The sequence below is a fragment of the Lycium barbarum genome, chromosome 1 (assembly GCF_019175385.1).
Source record: "Lycium barbarum isolate Lr01 chromosome 1, ASM1917538v2, whole genome shotgun sequence".
NCBI classification, from domain to species: Eukaryota; Viridiplantae; Streptophyta; class Magnoliopsida; order Solanales; family Solanaceae; genus Lycium; species Lycium barbarum.
The window spans coordinates 58,279,746-58,298,633 of record NC_083337.1 but is presented as its reverse complement, the minus strand read 5'-3'; positions in this window follow the sequence as shown (position 1 = coordinate 58,298,633).

Sequence of the window (18,888 nt, the reverse complement as noted above, 5' to 3'; positions counted from 1 at the left end):
ACAACATTCACAATATTGCAAACAACAATCATCATACATCTATATTATCCGCAATTCACAATCTCATCCCAATTTCTCCATAATCATGGTCATAATTCATTATTGCATTTCCTCACATATAATACTTATTCCATTTTCTAAACGTCATTCATAACATATTTACAATCACAACATACCAACATTCATATTTCACCCCCAAACTACTACTCAACAATGACACTATTCACTCATCTATGACCCATTTCCTATATCTTCCTATAATCCAAGTGATTTTAACTTTCAACACCTTAAACAACCAATAATGATCATAAAACTCACCTTAGATGATGGATGAACAACCCTTGAGTGGAACTTCTCTTCTTGCACCAAAAACCCTAGTCCATTTCCTTTGAGATTTCGTGGTGTAGATGAACTTTTATTAGGTTTTATACACTTGATTTCGTGGATTTGGTATAGTTGATCATGGTTTTCCCTTGGTTTCTTATGGATGAATAATGGAGAAAGTTCTAGAGGTTTCTTGAAGAGTGGAGAGTGGAAATGAAACGAAATAAAATGAGAGAGAGGGTCCTTATATTAAATCATGAAATCTGTCCCGACCGAGATATACGGACCAACATATGGTTCGTACAATTTATACGGGCTGTATGTATGGTTGTATGTTTGGTCCAGTGAATGTTTCCCCTCTTGGCTAAATATACGGCCTAACATACGGCCAGTATAATTTATACGGCTAGTATGTATGGCCGTATAATGCCCAGCTGTTCCGATTTCGTTCTCGTCGACTCGTTTGATCTCCAATCCATATGGAACCTTCTTGACACTTGTTTAACACCTCAATATCAATCTAAGGGACGTTATCACTCGTCTCTGAAACATCTTTAAGCCATCGTTAACTTATCGCTCATAACTCTTACCCGACACGCAACATATCTCTTACTTCCTTGACAACATTCTTCCCTTACGAAAAATGTCTTTGAATCTCGATTAGGATCACCAAATGCTATTTCTTACTTGTCAAAACATTGTATATGTCGTACCCTTTGTTAGTCTATTCACTGTACGTTAATGGAGAATTTTCCAAGGTGTAACATTTTTCCCCCCTTTTGGAACATTCGTCCTCGAATGTTAAACACTCGGGAATTCTACGAAAACTTCGCCAGAGTTTTCCCTGTAATATGGCACTACCATCCTGTCATAACAACTCATAAAAATATTGCCTCACAGGGCCACAACACAGTAGTAATATAATTTGGCCACACACGACCAATATGCATAAAAAGAAAGTACACATACCTCATATTCTTGGTGTTTCATCTTGTATCTCTCCTGGGGGTTGGAATAAGTGCGGGTACATGGATTTCATCTTCTCTTCCGCTTCCAGAGTCATTTCTTCTCGGTTGTTGTTTCGCCACAAGACTTTGACTGAAGCTACTTGCTTATTTCGAAGTCTCCGTACTTGCCTGTCTAAGATGGAAATGGGCACTTCTTCATATGATAACTTTTCTGTCACTTGCACGTCATCTATTGGAACAATTTTTGTGGGATCTCCAACACACTTGCGGAGCATCGAGACATGAAAAACTGGGTGGACTGATTCAAGCTCTGAAGGCAAGTCCAATTCGAAAGCTACATGACCCACCTTGCGGATAATTTTATAGGGTCCAATGTATCGAGGGCTTAACTTCCCCTTTTTGCCAAATCTGATCACCCCTTTCATTGGCGACACCTTCAGAAATACCCAGTCGTCAACTTGAAATTCTAAGTCTTGCCGGCGGTTGTCCGCATAAGATTTTTGGCGACTTTGGGCTGTCAACAACCGATCTCGGATCACCTTGACTTTTTCCACTGCTTGTTGGATCAATTCAGGGCCTATCAGCTGCACTTCTCCTATTTCAAACCATCCAATTGGAGACCTGCACTTCCTTCCATATAGAGCTTCATACGGAGCCATTTGGATACTGGAATGGTAGCTATTGTTGTATGCAAACTCGATTAGAGGTAAGTGGTCATCCCAACTACCCCCAAAATCTAGAACACATGCTCTTAGCATATCTTCCAAGGTCTGAATGGTACGTTCGGCTTGCCCATCAGTCTGCGGATGGAATGTCGTGCTAAGCTTCACTTGAGTACCTAGACCTTCTTGAAAATATTTCCAGAACTTGGCTGTAAATTGCGCTCCTCTATCTGTGATAATGGATGTTGGTATGCCATGGAGTCGCACAATTTCTTTGAGATACAACCTCGCATAATCTTCTGCGGAATATATGGTTCTAACTGGAAGAAAATGAGTTGCTTTTGTCAACCTATCCACAATCACCCATATAGAATCATACTTTCCTCGGGAACGAGGTAACCCCACAATAAAATTCATGTTGATCACTTCCCATTTCCAGGTAGGGATTTCCATTGCTTGCAATAATCCTCCTGGCTTTTGATGTTCACTCTTCACTTGCTGACAATTTGGACATTGAGCTACAAATTCTGCTATGTCTCTCTTCATGCCATCCCACCAATATATCAACTTGAGATCATGATACATTTTTGTGTCACCTGGGTGAATAGAATACCGAGAATAATGGGCTTCTTCTAGAATTCGACGGCGCAGTCCCGCGACATTTGGAACACATAGCCTGCCTCGGTATCTAAGAATTCCATCCGTAGAAGTTTCAAATGGGGACTTCTTTTTTTCATAAGATGTGTCTCTGTAATGGCACAAATGAGGATCTTCATACTGACGCTCTTTCACTTCTATATTCAGGGACGAAACTGTGGGATCATTTATATCAATTCCTGCATTACCAGAATCAATTACACGTACTCCAAGATTAGCTAGTTGATGGAGCTCATAAACTCATTCTTTCCTTTCCGGAGGAACTTCGCATAAACTGCCCATTGATCGGCGGCTAAGCGCATCGGCTAATACATTTGCTTTTCCAGGGTGGTATAAAATATTCACATCGTAATCTTTCAATAACTCTAACCACCACCTCTTCCGTAAATTCATTCACTACTGGAACGGATTGGAAAGTTGGCGACTTTGCTTCGGTGTCATGTACTCGGACTAAGTGATAAATGTAGCCCTTATCTATCATCTTCCTTGCCTTAAGGTAGGAAATAAACCTACCTTTCAGAGATGCTGTATTACCCTTCCATTCAAGCACGGGCTCTCCCGAAAATTGAAATCGAACCATTTTCATTCGACAATCAACACTAGCATAACATGAGGCCAACCAATCCATACCCATAATCACATCAAAATCTAGCATTTCCAGCTCAATTAAATCAGCTTTGGTCTGGCGATCGCATATCGCAATTACACAATTTTTATACACCTATCTAACTATCACGGGATCACCAACCGAAGTAGATACCTCAAAAGGTTTAATTGGCTCAGGTTTCACCCCAATACAACCAGCAACATACGGAGTAATATAAGACAAGGTAGAACCCGGATCTATTAATGCATACACATCATGGGAAAATATGGATAATGTACCTGTAACCACATCCGGGGAGGACTCAAGATCCTGTCGTACGGCTAAAGCATACACACGGGACTGAGTGGCACCTGAAGTATATGCTCCGCCTCTGCCTCTAGCTCGGCCTGCTGGAATCTGGAAAGTCTGCCCTACTGGGCGCACTGAAGAGGAACTAGCCGCTGATCCTGTGGACTGAATCCCAACTCTACCACTTATCAACGGGCAATCTCGCATCATATGCCCAACCTGGCCGCAGGCACAGCAAGCATCTGAACCTTGACGACACTGTCCGGATTGCAATCTACCGCACTGGCTGCATCGCGGTACTGGGGGTCTCTTCTGACTATAATCTCCCCCAAACTGAGAATCTGAGGCCCTCGAACTCTGACCCTGTCCTAAACAAAAGGAGCGATCAAACCTCCTACCTGTAAATCAAAGAGGTGCACTAGTCACCGACTGGCCTGAGTGTCTAGAATATGTCTGCCTTGATCCCCCTCTATAATCACTGCCTGCCCCCATAGATCTGGCCCTCTTGCTTTGCCTTCTATCAATATCACGGTCTCCTATTCGTAGTTGTTGTCGTCCCTCTAAGTTCTGCGCATGGGTTTGTATTCAGGAAATATCCATCCCATCTTGCAATGAAGCCGTCAAACAATCCTTGAATAGATGTGGCCCCAAGCCACTCACAAACCTATGTACCCTATCTCCCATATCGGCCACCATAGTCGGGGCATATCTAGCCAAGGAATTAAATTGAAGGCTATATTCCCAGGCACTCATATTTCCATGCTTTAGATTTAAAAATCTATCCGCTCTAGCTCAGCGGACCTCGGGTGGCAAATAGTGGCGGATGAAAGCATCTACAAATTCTTGTCACATGGGAGGAGGCGCATTTTCTTTTCTTGATGCTAGCCAATTATTGTACCACAATACCGCCACATCTCGGAGTCTATAAGATGCCAACTCCATAGATTCAGTTTCGGAGGAATGGATAATCCTCAATGTTCTCAGCATCTCATCAATAAAACCTTGCAGGTCTTCATCCGGCTTTGACCCGAAAAATTCCGGAGGATTCAAGCTCATAAAGTTACGGGCTCTGGTACTAGCTGCCCGATCACTTAAACTCACATTCTGCCGCTGTGCCTGGGTGGCAACCAACTGTGTCAATAAATGAATAGCCTCGGTCACTTGTTGACCCGAAGCAACTGGTGGAGGAACTGGAGCTGAAGCTCCTCCTTGTTCTTCTACATTGGGTGGGGTAGAGGAAGTATTAGATAGGGCCTCATTATGTGACTCGCCCTCTTCTACATTCATTGGCGGCTCTCTTTCTACCCGCCTTTTTGTCGTAGTCTTTCCCTTCTAGGCGGCTGTAGCTTTTCCTTTTGGCGGCATTTCTGAAATCATAGCACGCTATTAGGGAAGAGAAAATCTTATAATACAGCTCTATCGCACGATCTCTTAAGATGAAAGATGGTCATTTTTTCTAAATGCCCTGTAGCCACTTGTTTATTAGTGTGGCGCGCAACACACCATAAAAAAGACTCTACTAGACACGGCTCGTAGACGCTTCCTAGGACCGAACTGCTCCGATACCACTTTTGTCAAGACCCGACTAGGGGCCGTGACGGGTACCCGGGGCTAACCACCGAGCACCACTCATTCTACCATCCATCATACTCATTAAACGTTCTTTTGTCAAGTTCATACTCAAATCATAAGAAAATAATTTTCCATTTGAGAACATAAATACTTTTATATACATAAGCCTTTCGGCTATCAAAATGATAATATATATATATATATATATATATATATATATATATATATATATATATATACATATATATATATATATGTGTGTGTGTGTGTGTGTGTGTGTGTGTGTGTGTGTGTGTGTGTGTGTGTGTGTATACAGTAGTAACCTCGTGAGACCATATCACCCACACTGCGTATCTACGAGCCTCTACTAGAGTGCTAGACATAGGGACGGGACAGGACCCCGTTGTGCCCAAAATATACATATGTACACAAAAGAATAATCAAAAGCACCTCCGGAATAATGGAGTGCTCTCAAATCAGCTACTGGCTCCTACGAGTCTGGATCAAGCTCACCTCCCTGTCTACCTGTGGGCATGAACACATCGTCCAAAGAAAACGGACGTCAGTACGAACATTGTACTGAGTATGAGAGGCATAAGTAATGAAAATACATCAATAAGATAAAGGAAGCATCAATAAGGAGCAACTGCATATGACTGTCACTTATAAAAGAAATAACATATGATGGCTTACTCATAATAATCATCATATCATGTATGTATAAATGTACAAGTTTCCCGACCATATAGGTACGGTGTGATAATCATTAGCCTGCGTCCAGGTTACCATATCATGCCGCCCACTAGTGGTGTCTGCCCATGCCATCTAGACATGGTGTATACGCAGCCCGCCTCAGCGGTGTCTGCCCAGCCATATAGGCGCGGTGTGATAATATCATGTACATGTCATAGACTTATCATATTCTCATCATAACATTACCATAACGCGTGACTGGAAACTTAAGACATTTATACTCTATCGGGGTGACATAAGGTCATGAACCCCCGATTCCATTATGGAGCATTTATAAACATTCTGCCTCACCTTGAAGGAAATAGTATATAAGGTGAGTGTGTGCAATGAACAACATCATTAACTATACGGGAACATCATCTCATAATCTCTAGAATCTTTAGACTTAAACTCATCATCATCAGTATTGGGCTCATAATATATCTCTTAGCTCATATAGCTATACATGAACATAGGCTATTAGTTTTCCGGAATGTAGGAGAATCATGAAAAGGAAGGAGAAGTAATGCTATAGGATTCATGCCATAGAAAGAAAGGACTAGCCTCACATACCTTTTCCGTTTAACTATTTTATCGCTTGTTTGTTCTCCTTCAATACCCACGTTTTTACCGTCAAGAGAATTCGCGTCAACATTAGTTAATCAAATATAAGAACGTGTTACTATTTCTAGGGAAAGTTGGGCAGCATTTCCTTTGTTTATACAACTTTCCCCATATTCTATATCAACTCCCAATCATCCATAACAACATTCACAATATTGCAAACAACAATCATCATCCATCTATATTATCCGCAATTCACAATCTCATTCCAATTTCTCCATAATCATGGTCATAATTCATTATTGCATGTCCTCATATATAATACTTATTCCATGTTCTAAACGTCATTCATAACATATTTACAATCACAACATACCAATATTCATATTTCACCCCCAAACTACTACTCAACAATGACACTATTCACTCATTTATGACCCATTTCCTATATCTTCCTATAATCCAAGTGCTTTTAACTTTCAACACCTTAAACAACCAAGAATGATCATAAAACTCACCTTAGATGATGGATGAACAACCCTTGAGTGGAACTTCTCTTCTTGCACCAAAAACCCTAGTCCACTTCCTTTGAGATTTCTTGGTGTAGATGAACTTTTATTAGGTTTTATACACTTGATTTCGTGGATTTGGTATAGTTGATCATATTTTTCCCTTGGTTTCTTGTGGAAGAATAATGGAGAAAGTTCTAGAGGTTTCTTGTAGAGTGGAGAGTGGAAATGAAATGAAATAAAATGAGAGAGAGGGTCCTTATATTAAATCATGAAATTTGTCCTGACCGAGATATACGGACCAACATACGGTCCGTACAATTTATACGGGCCGTATGTATGGCCGTATGTTTGGTCCAGTGAATGTTTCCCCTCTTGGCTAAATATACGGCCTAACATACGGCCAGTATAATTTATACGGCCAGTATGTTGGGTCGTATAATGCCCAGCTGTTCCGATTTCGTTCTCGTTGACTCGTTTGATCTCCAATCCTTATGGAACCTTCTTGACACTTGTTTAACACCTCAATATCAATCTAAGAGACGTTATCACTCGTCTCTGAAACATGTTTAAGCCATCGTTAACTTGTCACTCATAACTCTTACCCGACACGCAACGTATCCCTTACTTCCTTGACAACCTTCTTCCCTTACGTCAAATGTCTTTGAATCTCGATTAGGATCACTAAATGCTATTTCTTACTTGTCAAAACATTGTATACGTCATATCCTTCATTAGTCTATTCACTGTACGTTAATGGAGAATTTTCCAAGGTGTAACACACGTAGCTCCAAATGTCACCCACGTAGCTCCAAACTCCATCCACGTAGCCCCAAATGCCACCCACATAGCTCCCAAATACCACCCACGTAGCTCCAAACGCCACCCTCATATTCTGAATTCAATTACTTCTCATTCTCATTTCTTAATTCCTTTTATTCTCTAAACTAATTAACAACGAGTAATTGTTCTAACTTTATTGTTAACTAGTTCTTGAGTCTCATTTCTTTTCGTACCAATTCTTTTTCGTTCTTTTCTCGTTTTTACTTCGTTGTTAATTATTGGCTCAAGTCTGTTAGTTTGTATCAAGTCTTCCATTCTTCATTTAACAAGAATCCATTCCGACCTTGAATAGTAATTATGCACCTTGCAAACCACCGGAACAAAATAAGATACAACAATTGCCAACCAATCGAGTGGCAAAAAACAAGAGAGTATGAGTACAATTGAGTGGTGCTAGCCAAGCACAAAGGTGTGTAAATACGGGTGATTGTGGGGATATTTTACTACTAACGTCCGTTGCTTTTTTTTGTTGAGTGTTTTAAATAGGTACTTTACATAGATTTTGATTCATGTGATGGTGACTTTGATAGTTATATAACGCACAAAATTATTGTGTTAGAGGTAGTTTGATAATTATTATTTTTTTGATTGGTTACTTTGGTATTTTCTTGGGTCACTTAGGTTCCAGACTCATGAGAACACGTGCATCAAGTCATTTTTATGATGTGCAAAATTCCCTTGGACGACCATATATATATTAAAGCTAGGATTAGGAGAGATGATGTGGCATGCTTCTAAAGCCAAGAATGACATTCATCCTTTTTTCTCAATTTTTTGACTTTTTTCTTATATTTCTTTCACTTATGCGCTATATCAAGAATCCCCAAAAAAACACTACACATATTCTCATAAATCTTAATCATATTTATTTCTTATTAATTGATTTTCACTAATTAAACATTACAAGTACAGATCGGTTACAAACCTTTTCACCTTCCTTTTCTTCTCATATTCCCATAAAGTTCTCATAGTTTTGTAGTTATGCCTGAAGCCCATGCTACACGCTTATTCTTTTTAGTTTTACACTCTGCATCTCTTTTGAGTGGTAGGGGCTTTGGTTTTCCTATTACAAGAATCAAGGGGAATGTCCAGCTAAATTTCCTCAAGGAAGGCAAGGTCTCTGAAAGTGTAGTTCGTAACCTCTTTTCTCTTTTCTTATTGCTTATGCTCTCTTGTTCTTCTTTTCTCCCTGATTCGGTGTAATTTAAACCTTTTACTAAGAAATCATGTATCCTAGCCAGTAGGATTTTTCTTGTCTTCACAATATGAACTTGAAATATCCAGTTGATCCAACTCAAGAATTTGGAACACTTGGATCAAAATTTCATTTCTCAAACAACAACACATCCACTGCCTCATTTTCATTTCTCAAACAACAACACATCCAGTGCCTCATTTTCATTTCTCAAAAATGCGGCATATAATTGTGATGCACTTCAGATATTCACAAGCTAGGTATTTTCGCAATGAAGGTAGAAAATTAGTCTCCAATAAAGTGCATCGTATCAAATCTTTGTTCAACAATTTAGAGGTATCATTGTTACAGGCTTCCTAATATTTACTGACCTAACTTTTTTTCTCCTGACTTTAATGCTAATTGCTATTGGAGGACTTACATTATGTTATTTTAATTTGTAGCAAATATTGGCAAAACGGAAACAATATATCAGTAAATATAAGTATTTTAACTGGTTTATGTAAATTTACATCATACTCTTCAATCCCTCAAATAAGATTGTTGTTTTTATCATCTTTTTTTTTTAATTAAATTTATCAGAAGGCATGCCTTTCTGATGTTTTATTGAATATTTAAGCAGTCTACAGCAGAATAAAATACAACTTGTTAACCATCTTGAGAAAAAACTCACCCAAGATGATTTTACATTTTGCAAAAGAAAATAAAGCCTATAGCTACTGTAATCTCTACTCATGCTGAATTCTCTTTTTCTGATCCTTAGTGATGGAATTTGTGTTTTGTCCATGTTGAGAATCTTCCTCCCCATAGATAGCAACTCATGAAAACTGTGATACTCCAACATCTCTTCAACTTGAATAGCAGTGGTTGCCATGAAATCCCAGTTAGTTGCCTTCTCTAAATGTACGCATGATCTGCATGTTCAGCTGCCTCATAATGTGCTGCATCTGCTCCACTCTTTCTACCAGCTGCCAAGGTATTTTCCATGAATCTTGTAATATGTTCTTCAAGGCTAATGAATCTGTTTCTATTTGAACATGCTGCAAACTGTGTGCATAACAATATTGTATAGCCTCTTGGACTACCACTGTCTCAGCTTCCATGTTTGTTGCAATGCTTATGTTTTTAGCTTGTGCATAAACAAGATCTCCCCTGTCATCTCTAATACAAAAAGCATATGAACTCAGACGTGGTTTTCCTTATGATGCACCATAAGTGTTAAACATATGAATGGTGTTTATTTTGTTGCAAATATTGGTAATATGGAGAAAATGTCATTCATTAACACTTCATCAAAAGTAAGGTATATATTCATTTTTGTCAGTTTAATCTTTAATCTTTAATCTTTAATCTTCCTTGGATATAACTTTACTTTTAAATGGAAAACTAGAGGAAACTTGTAAGGTGTCCTCCTCCTTTTTTGTCACAACTCGAATCCAAGGTCGCGATGGCACCTATTTCCACTCGATAGGTAAGCTAACTGTCACGACCCGTCTAGAGGGTCGCGATGAGGGCCCGGTGCTAGCCCACCCGGGCACCCCTTGACTCCCTTTTTCCTTACGTCTAGGTGAACCACATAAATTAGCATGCATTCCTATGCATCAATCGCCCGAAGGTCATGGTGTATCCGTATAGCTGCCCGCCTTGGCGGTGACTGCCCGGCCAACTAGGCACGGTGTAAAATGCTCATGTCATGCTTATCATAAAATGCTCATAATAATAATATACTCATCATAAAATACTTATCTCATTGTAATATATGCATAAGGCTCAAGATCAACTTTATTCTATCGGGGTGACGTAAGGTCGTGATCCCCCGATTCCATTATGGAACAACTATTGATACTCTGCCTCACCTTGAAGGTACTAGTACATAAGGTGAGTGTAAGCGATAATTAACATCATCATTATACTAGCATCATCATATCGTATTCCTCATCTTATATAGACATTAAGGAGTTAGACTCTTAGCCTTTCGGACTATAAGAACTCATGAAGAGAATAGGAATTTCGTGCTACAAGATTCATGCCATCAGGAAGAAGGGACTAGCCTCACATACCTTGGTCGTTTAGCTAAGATATCGCTCACTCGTTCTCCTTCAATATCGCGTCGTTACCTTCATAAAGAATTCATATCAACATTAGCATACTAACTACAAGAACGCGTCGCTAATTCTAAGAGAAGTCGGACAACGCTTCTCTTGTTTATACTATTTTTCCCATGTTTTATATTAACTCCCAACATTCATAGCATTACTCACAATATCGAAATCAACAATCGTCGTTTACGTACATTTAGCAAAATCCACCATTTTCCTCCAATTTCCCTCATAATTAGCCTTATGACTCGTCCTTGCATTTTCATGTGTTTAACGCTTGTTTCATGATATAAACATCATTTATAACGTATTTGTATTCACAACACTTCAACATTCATAATTCAATCCCACTATCATTCATTTATGGCACTACTCACTCAATAATGGTCCATTTCTATGTTCTTCTACATTTCAAGTGTCTAAGATTTTCAATACTTCAAACAACATAGAATGATCATGAAACTTACCTTGGATAGTGGTTGAACAACCCTTGAGTTGAAATTCTTCACTTAAACAAAACCCTAGTTCACCTTCTTGGGAATTACCTGACTTAGATGATCCCTTGATGGGTTCTTGCACTTGATTTCATAGGTTTTGTGTTGTTGATCTTTAGCTTTCCCTTGATTCTCTTGGATTCTTATGGAGGAAGTATTTGGAATGTTCTAGAGGCTTCTTGGGTTGTGTTGATGAATAATGGATTGAATTGTAGTCCAAGCCCCTTTTAATAATCCCAAAATTTGATCTTTAATGAATTCTCGTCGGGTGAACAGTGGTCGTAAATTGCAGTTTACGGACCGTATTGTGGTTTACGGTCCGTCTTCCATGATCGTGTTTAAGCAATTCAAGAACAGAAGGTTTGGCTGAGTGTCATGGCACTTTACGACTGAGGTTTACGGTCCGTAAACCAGTTTACGGGCCGTCCTCCAAGTCGTTTTTAATCATTCTCACCATTTACAGGAAGTCTTGGCTGAGGGACATGGTAGTTTACGACCTGGTTTACGGTCCGTAAACCAGTTTACGGGCCGTATTATGGGTCGTCTTTAACCATTTCAACACTTAACAGAAACTTGAGATTTTTGACGCAATGAAAGACGATTGCACTATACGGTCCGTAAATCACTTTACGGGCCGTATAGTGCCATATACGACCACTGGGTGAAAATTTTTTCTGCAACTTTATTATTTCCAAAAATGCAAAATTAGCCATTCCCGACTTAGTAAAACACCATACACTCAAGTCCTTCATTGTTCTACTCATCACACAAGTACGGAAAAATTTCCGAGGTGTAACAGGCAAGGCTACCAAAAGATATACAAAATATAGGCCGACAAGGCCGGACATGTCTACCCATATACACGTGACTACGAGCCTCTAAAAAGAGTATAACATATCACCTGAGCGGGACAGGACCCCGCTATGCCCATAATTATATACACAAAAGAATAAGTACCCAAAAGCTAGGGCTCCGAATGAAATGGAGCTCTGCTGTGAAATCTCTGAGAAAGCAGCTATGGATCAAGTCTGTCTCCCTGTGCACCTGCGGGCATAACGCAGCGTCCACAAATAAAAGGACGTCAGTACGAAGAATGTACTGAGTATGTAAAGCATGATCAACATCGATATAGAAGCATAATGAATAACATGTGAAGTTGCATAGGGGAGGAGAAAATAATATCATCATCATGGCACTTACTTACTTTCCATAGAGACATTCCATTTCTATTACGTATCTGCATACATATACCTATATCCGTACTTGGTTACCCTCATGATCATTTACATCTCATATTCATAACATATTCGTACTCTTAATGATGTCATATACATAGCATATTCATATATATATACAGGTATACATAGCGTACCCGACCATAGAGGTTCGATGTTTCATACATACTTGGCCAACCAAGGCTCAAGGTTATATCTACCTGGCCCTACCAAGGCTTCAGGGTTATCCGTACTATCTGCAGACGTGTGCGCGCGTTACGTAATCATATACATACATATACATATATTCTACCCGGCGTCATAAGCTCGGGGTTTCATTATAGCCCTTCATAGGCATACATAAGTATAATAGCCCATAGGAACCTTTAGAATCATTATTATTATCATTACTATCAATATCACTATAATCGTCGTTGTCATTACATCTATCTTATGGCCTCACTCGTCATATGAGGAACTTAGTACAATTGGGGCGTATTAATAATCGTGAGCTTACAAGCTCGGAAGATCAATCATTTGGAGACAACATACTCGTATAGAGGATTTAGAAATTTCGCCAAGGAACCATGCCTTATGAGATAAGGGTTAGCCTTACATACCTTTTTGTCGCACTATTCTACACTTGCGCATACTCCTCCGATGCTCACGTTTCTACCTTCATTAAGGTCATACTATCATTAGAATCGATAACTAGTACACATGGCTAAAGCTAGAGAAAATCGGACAGCATCTCCTTTATTTATACCACATTTGCCCATATCATGATTCAACTCCCAAACTTCAACAATACATTCACAATATCATAACAATAGCCATTAATAATCTACATTATCCACATTCTCACTTCACTTTCATTCATCCATATTCATGGTCACAACACCCACTTCGTGTTGACACCCAATTTTGTCCCGCCTCTCCTCCGAAATACCTATGTGCGCTTCTAATATTTTTGGCAAATTAAAATATATATTTATATTTTACCATAATTATTAGCCTCTTATCAATACCGGCGTTTCATTATTCTATTACAGTTACTAGCTATTATTATTATTATTATTATTATTATTATTATTATTATTATTATTATTATTATTATTATGATTATTATTATTATTATAATTCACAATTTTTATCATTTCGGCATTTTACCAGCTTATGCACACGCATCGCATTTATCTTCGCGTAATTTAATAATAGCATTTACTTACTGTTGAATTTCAAATATATTATCGCACGGCTATTACAGCGTCATTTTATTTTCATCTAAATACTAATAAATACATACTTTATAATAGGGGATATTTGAGCACACTCAGTATATGATTAATTTAAAATGGGTCTCTTATTTAAATTTAGAAGCCAAACTATTTCTTCCATCCAGCCCAACACTTTAAAAACAACCAGCCCAAATCAGTTAACCCATCATTTTAATTCACCCCAACCCAATTTTCAGACCAGTCCACATTTTAATATCTAGCCCACACCACCGACCCGACCCGCCCCTTTCACTTAATAAAGGAAACCCTTTTTTAGGGTTTCCTTCATTTTTTTCCTCAGCCGCACACCCCTTCCTCTCTCTCTCTCATCCGCTCCTCTCCACCATCTCTTCGTCCCCACCACCGCCGTTTTCCCCCCGCTCCTCTTCCTTTTTCACCTACCGCACTTCCCCCCGCTCCCTTTCTCTTTCTTCAACGCAAAAGCTAAAAAATCCTATAAATAGTTGTGAGTTTAATCCTTAAAAGAGGAGTTTTTCGATTCATGAAATTCCCTAAGAATCAAGGCTGAGAATCGCAAGAAATCCCTTAGGAGAGGAGATCTGGAACCCGAAATCCCTAAAAATAAAGAGTTTTTTGGTGGCCAAAAAATCCCCCTAAAAAGAAAAGATTCTGAATCTGTAATCGTGCTGAATATCGATTCAATAATACCCAGTCCTTTTTGTTTTCGTTTGCGTTGGTTGTGCTTTAAATCCGAGCATCGCAAGCTCGGATTTAACGAGTATTCGAGGGTGAATCGTATACCCCTGCCCCACTTCGCTGCACTCGAAGAAGGTAATTCTCCATTCCCCTTTTGTTATTTCTATTGCGTTTTTGTTGTTCTGTGTTATTTTAGTTTATTGTTCCATAATTCAAGTATGTTAGTTTTAGTTAAGTTATTCGAGTTCGATAGATAAGTCCGTTTTCTGTGTTAGTTTGTTTATGTGGTAAAACATGTTTATGTATGATAATTTAGTTTTGGTCTATTTAAGTATGTAAACAACTCTTCTTTATTTAGTTAATTTCTGTTTTAGCAGTCAAGATGTGTTCTTGTGTTTATATGCCAAGTTCGATTCAGGTTTAGTTAAATATGTTTCTGTGTTAGCCTGTTTATGCGGTTAAGCATGTTTAGATATGATTGTTTAGTTTAGTTTACTTTAAGTAAGTAAATACCTTCCTCCCCTTTTCTGTCTAGTTCTATTTAATCTCTGCTTGTTTGCTTTGTTGTTATTTGCTTCATTTGTGTTTAGTTGGCATATGATCATTGTTAGTAATTGGTCTGAATATGGTTAGTATGCTTCATGCCTTTACTGTGGTTATTTCTTTGATGGAGTTTAGTATGATTTAATGATCTTGTAGGTTGATCACTTGTTAATAGTAGTAAGCATGATTTAGCTATAGATATCTAGCATGTTAGGTTTATTTTGAGATGATGTGGGTATGGTTAGACTGAAGATATGTTAATAAGGCTGATCAACATTTTAGATTCAGCTTCAGTATCTTCAAATATATGCTAGGGCTCTGCTGAATTCCGAAAGTATATTTGAGTTTCCTTATTGATAAAACATGCTAATTGTATGCTATGTGATCATTCCCTGTGGAGTTGAATCTGTCTAAGCTTTCTTCTGAGCGTTGTATGAATCATATGAGTATACATCCTTAGGGATATTCATTTAAACCTGTATGAATGTTGAAGCTGCTACATCTAGTTAACATGTTGGAATGGGAATGTCAAATGCCTGTTCATTTGATTACCTATTTGAAACATGTCAAGACATCTGGGTATTCCCTCTGGTTATGCATGTAACTGTGCTTTGTGTTTGCTTTGGTATGTTTGTTTTGGTTTCGAATATATAAGATGCCCATGAGTTTCCTTCCCTCTTTCTGCACCTTTTGAATCTGCTCGTGTGGGCTTGTCCCTTCCCTACCCTATTGTTGATCAATAAGCATGTTTCTGGTGTCAGTAGTGATACCCTCTTGTTAGACTCTATGTGTGTTTTAATCCACTAGTAATGACTGTGGCTGCATGTTTAAGGGTTAATATTAAGTATGCACATGATTGATAACTCACATGGGTTGGGTTCTATGTTGTTAAAAGAAAGTGGAGATAGCTCCATGATGGTTCAACAAGTAAAAGAAGAATAGATTCTTATTGATGTAGGCTTGTGTTTGCATACAACTGTATGTTTCCAGAATCACTTTGTTAGCCTGAACTAGAATCTGACTAAGTTGTGTCAAGATGATTATGTGTTGCCTTAGGCTTCAATAATTCTTAAACATCCTGGAAGTCGGACAATCTGCAGCTATAACTATATATATGTGTGATCTAAATTGATGAAACAAAACTCTTTTGTTTAAATTTGGTGCACTGTCTAAGGAAGATGGTTGTCCTGAATTGAGGCCTTGTTGTGCGTTTGTTAAGCCTGTCTAGGTGTGTATGGAATTTGGGTAATGAAGTCCCTTCTTGAGTTTGTTTGTCATCATGAGTTATTTCTTAAAAAGTCGTGTTTGAATTAGTAATCCTCTTGTTGAGCTCACTTTACTCCTTTAAGCCATTCTTGTTTTTTTTTTTGTTGTGTACTGTTTCTATCGCCCTGTATATTACCATAGTGTTGTGTTTTTTTTTTTTAAAGTCGACTGCTACTACTGTGCTACCTATTTGCTAAGTCGTTATGTTTGTTGTTTGGAACCATGGTTATGGCTCATGTATCGCTATTGTTTGTTATGGCTTCATTCAAAGAAAATCTGTGAGATAAAGCCATCTGCAAGGATGTGCCTGTTATTTTAGTTGCGGGTAGGTTTGTTTTGATTTGGATTGAAGTTTGGGATGGCTTTGGGTGATCATAATGGCTGCATATTTGATTTAGAGACTACTGTCTATTGTTGACAATAATGTGCAGCTATTGCCCTCAACTTGCTATACTATCCAGCTATTGCCCTCAACTTGCTATACTATGCAGCCATTGCCCTCAACTTGCTACACTTCTAAGATTGAAAAAATTTGTATCAGTAATCTATTATCCTGCATGTATGTTTAATTGTCTATCTTGTTTTGCGTGATTTGGACTACTTCGAAGAGGAATACATGGGGCTAGGCTGCTGCACTCGGTTTAAGTTTTGTTTTATTTGTTTGTTCAAAAACCATTAACATATTCACCCAAAAGTAATCTGCTGCTTTAACTACGTTATTAAGTAATTAATGTCCTGTTTGAATCATATGGTCCCCTCCTATTTCTGTCCAAATATTTCTAATGACTAGCTATTATTCCCAGCATCTGATGTGTGAATGCTCTTGTGATTTATATCCTTCTTGATCATTTTGTTGGTGCTGTAATGAATCGAAATACATTCTTTCAGAGCATGAATCGAAGTACATCTTTTCTCCAGCTAAAAGCAAGAAATTGCATGAATGTTTGGTGATTCTGTGTCCGCTTCTAGCATTTTATGTGTCTGTGCATTGCAAGTGTACTGTGTATGAATGTGTATACATGAAATATACATAGTATACATATAACCTATGGAGTTGTTTTGAATTTGTATTTTTTTACATGTTCAACCTTATTGATTATATACTAATCTTGTTCTTTCATTTTTTTCGCATGAACCTCGCATACGAGTCCAAGGGACTCGTCTCCCTTCGCATTCGATGTTGGGTCAAAGCCCAACAACATAATATTCTCTCCACTCAACCTTCTGTCCACAGCAAAATGGAAAACAAAAATTCTGGGCCGAGGCCCAATAGCAGAAACAGCCCATAGCAGCTATTAAAAAGAGGATTTCTGGGCTAAGCCCAACAGCACGCATGATCACAGCAGCCCAAAATGGGCTGATCCCATTTATTTACATTTCTTGTGCCTCTATTTTTATTTTTATATTTATTGCATTTAACTTGTGTTGTTTTGACTAATACTTTATTTTATTTGTCTCTTAGCTTAGATGAATTATAGGAGAATTTAGTGGGGTTCAGTTTTAGTGATGGGTAGTTAATTTAAGGAAAACTAATAATTAGTTCCATAAGTTTCATTTTCTTCTTCTATATTAAAGTTACTTATAGTATTTTTAACATTTACTTTTAGAATAATTGATTTTCAATAGCGTAAATTCATATTTTTGAGTTAAAGGAATCATATTTTATTATCTTGGGAATTTTAAAACGCCACTAACACGCAAAGAGGAACTAAAGAATATTTTGTAGACATCTTTTAAGGTTTATCCAAATTATGCATACTTTTAGCCAAATGTAGTTAATAAAACAGAATCTTGTTGTACTTCTAAAACGCAAAATCAATTAATATATCATCGTTTAGTTTGTTTCAAATATTTAGCAAAACACTGCACAAACCCGCATCTTCTTCTGCTTACATGCAAATTATCATATTTTGTAAGTCTTATTTTGAATAGCATTATTATACTTTCATTTGAAGCATTAGCAACACTTATAAGCTTTATTTTAAATAACATTTTAAAGCCTCCTTTTTTTTTTTTTTTATACAAGTTATCACAAGCCTTATTTATGTAGCACTATCATATATTTTCATTTAAAGTCTTAACAACATTTATAAGTCTTATTTTTAATAGCGTTTAAAGTCATCTTTTATGCAAGTCATTATTTTCTGTAAATCTTATTTTTAAACTACATTATTATATTTTCCTTTAAAATCTCAGCAATATTTCTTAGCCGTTTTTCCTAAAATTTAAACCCTACATTTGCATCTTTAGCTTTAATTAATTAACCTAAGTTTGGTCGGACAACTGTAGTTAACGGATTCTAAAGGATGCCTAACCCCTTCCCTTTAGGATAATATAGAACCCTTACCTAGAATCACACTGGTTAAGCAGGCAATTAATAGAGGTTTAGTTTTAACTTTACCTTAGTTAGCATCTAG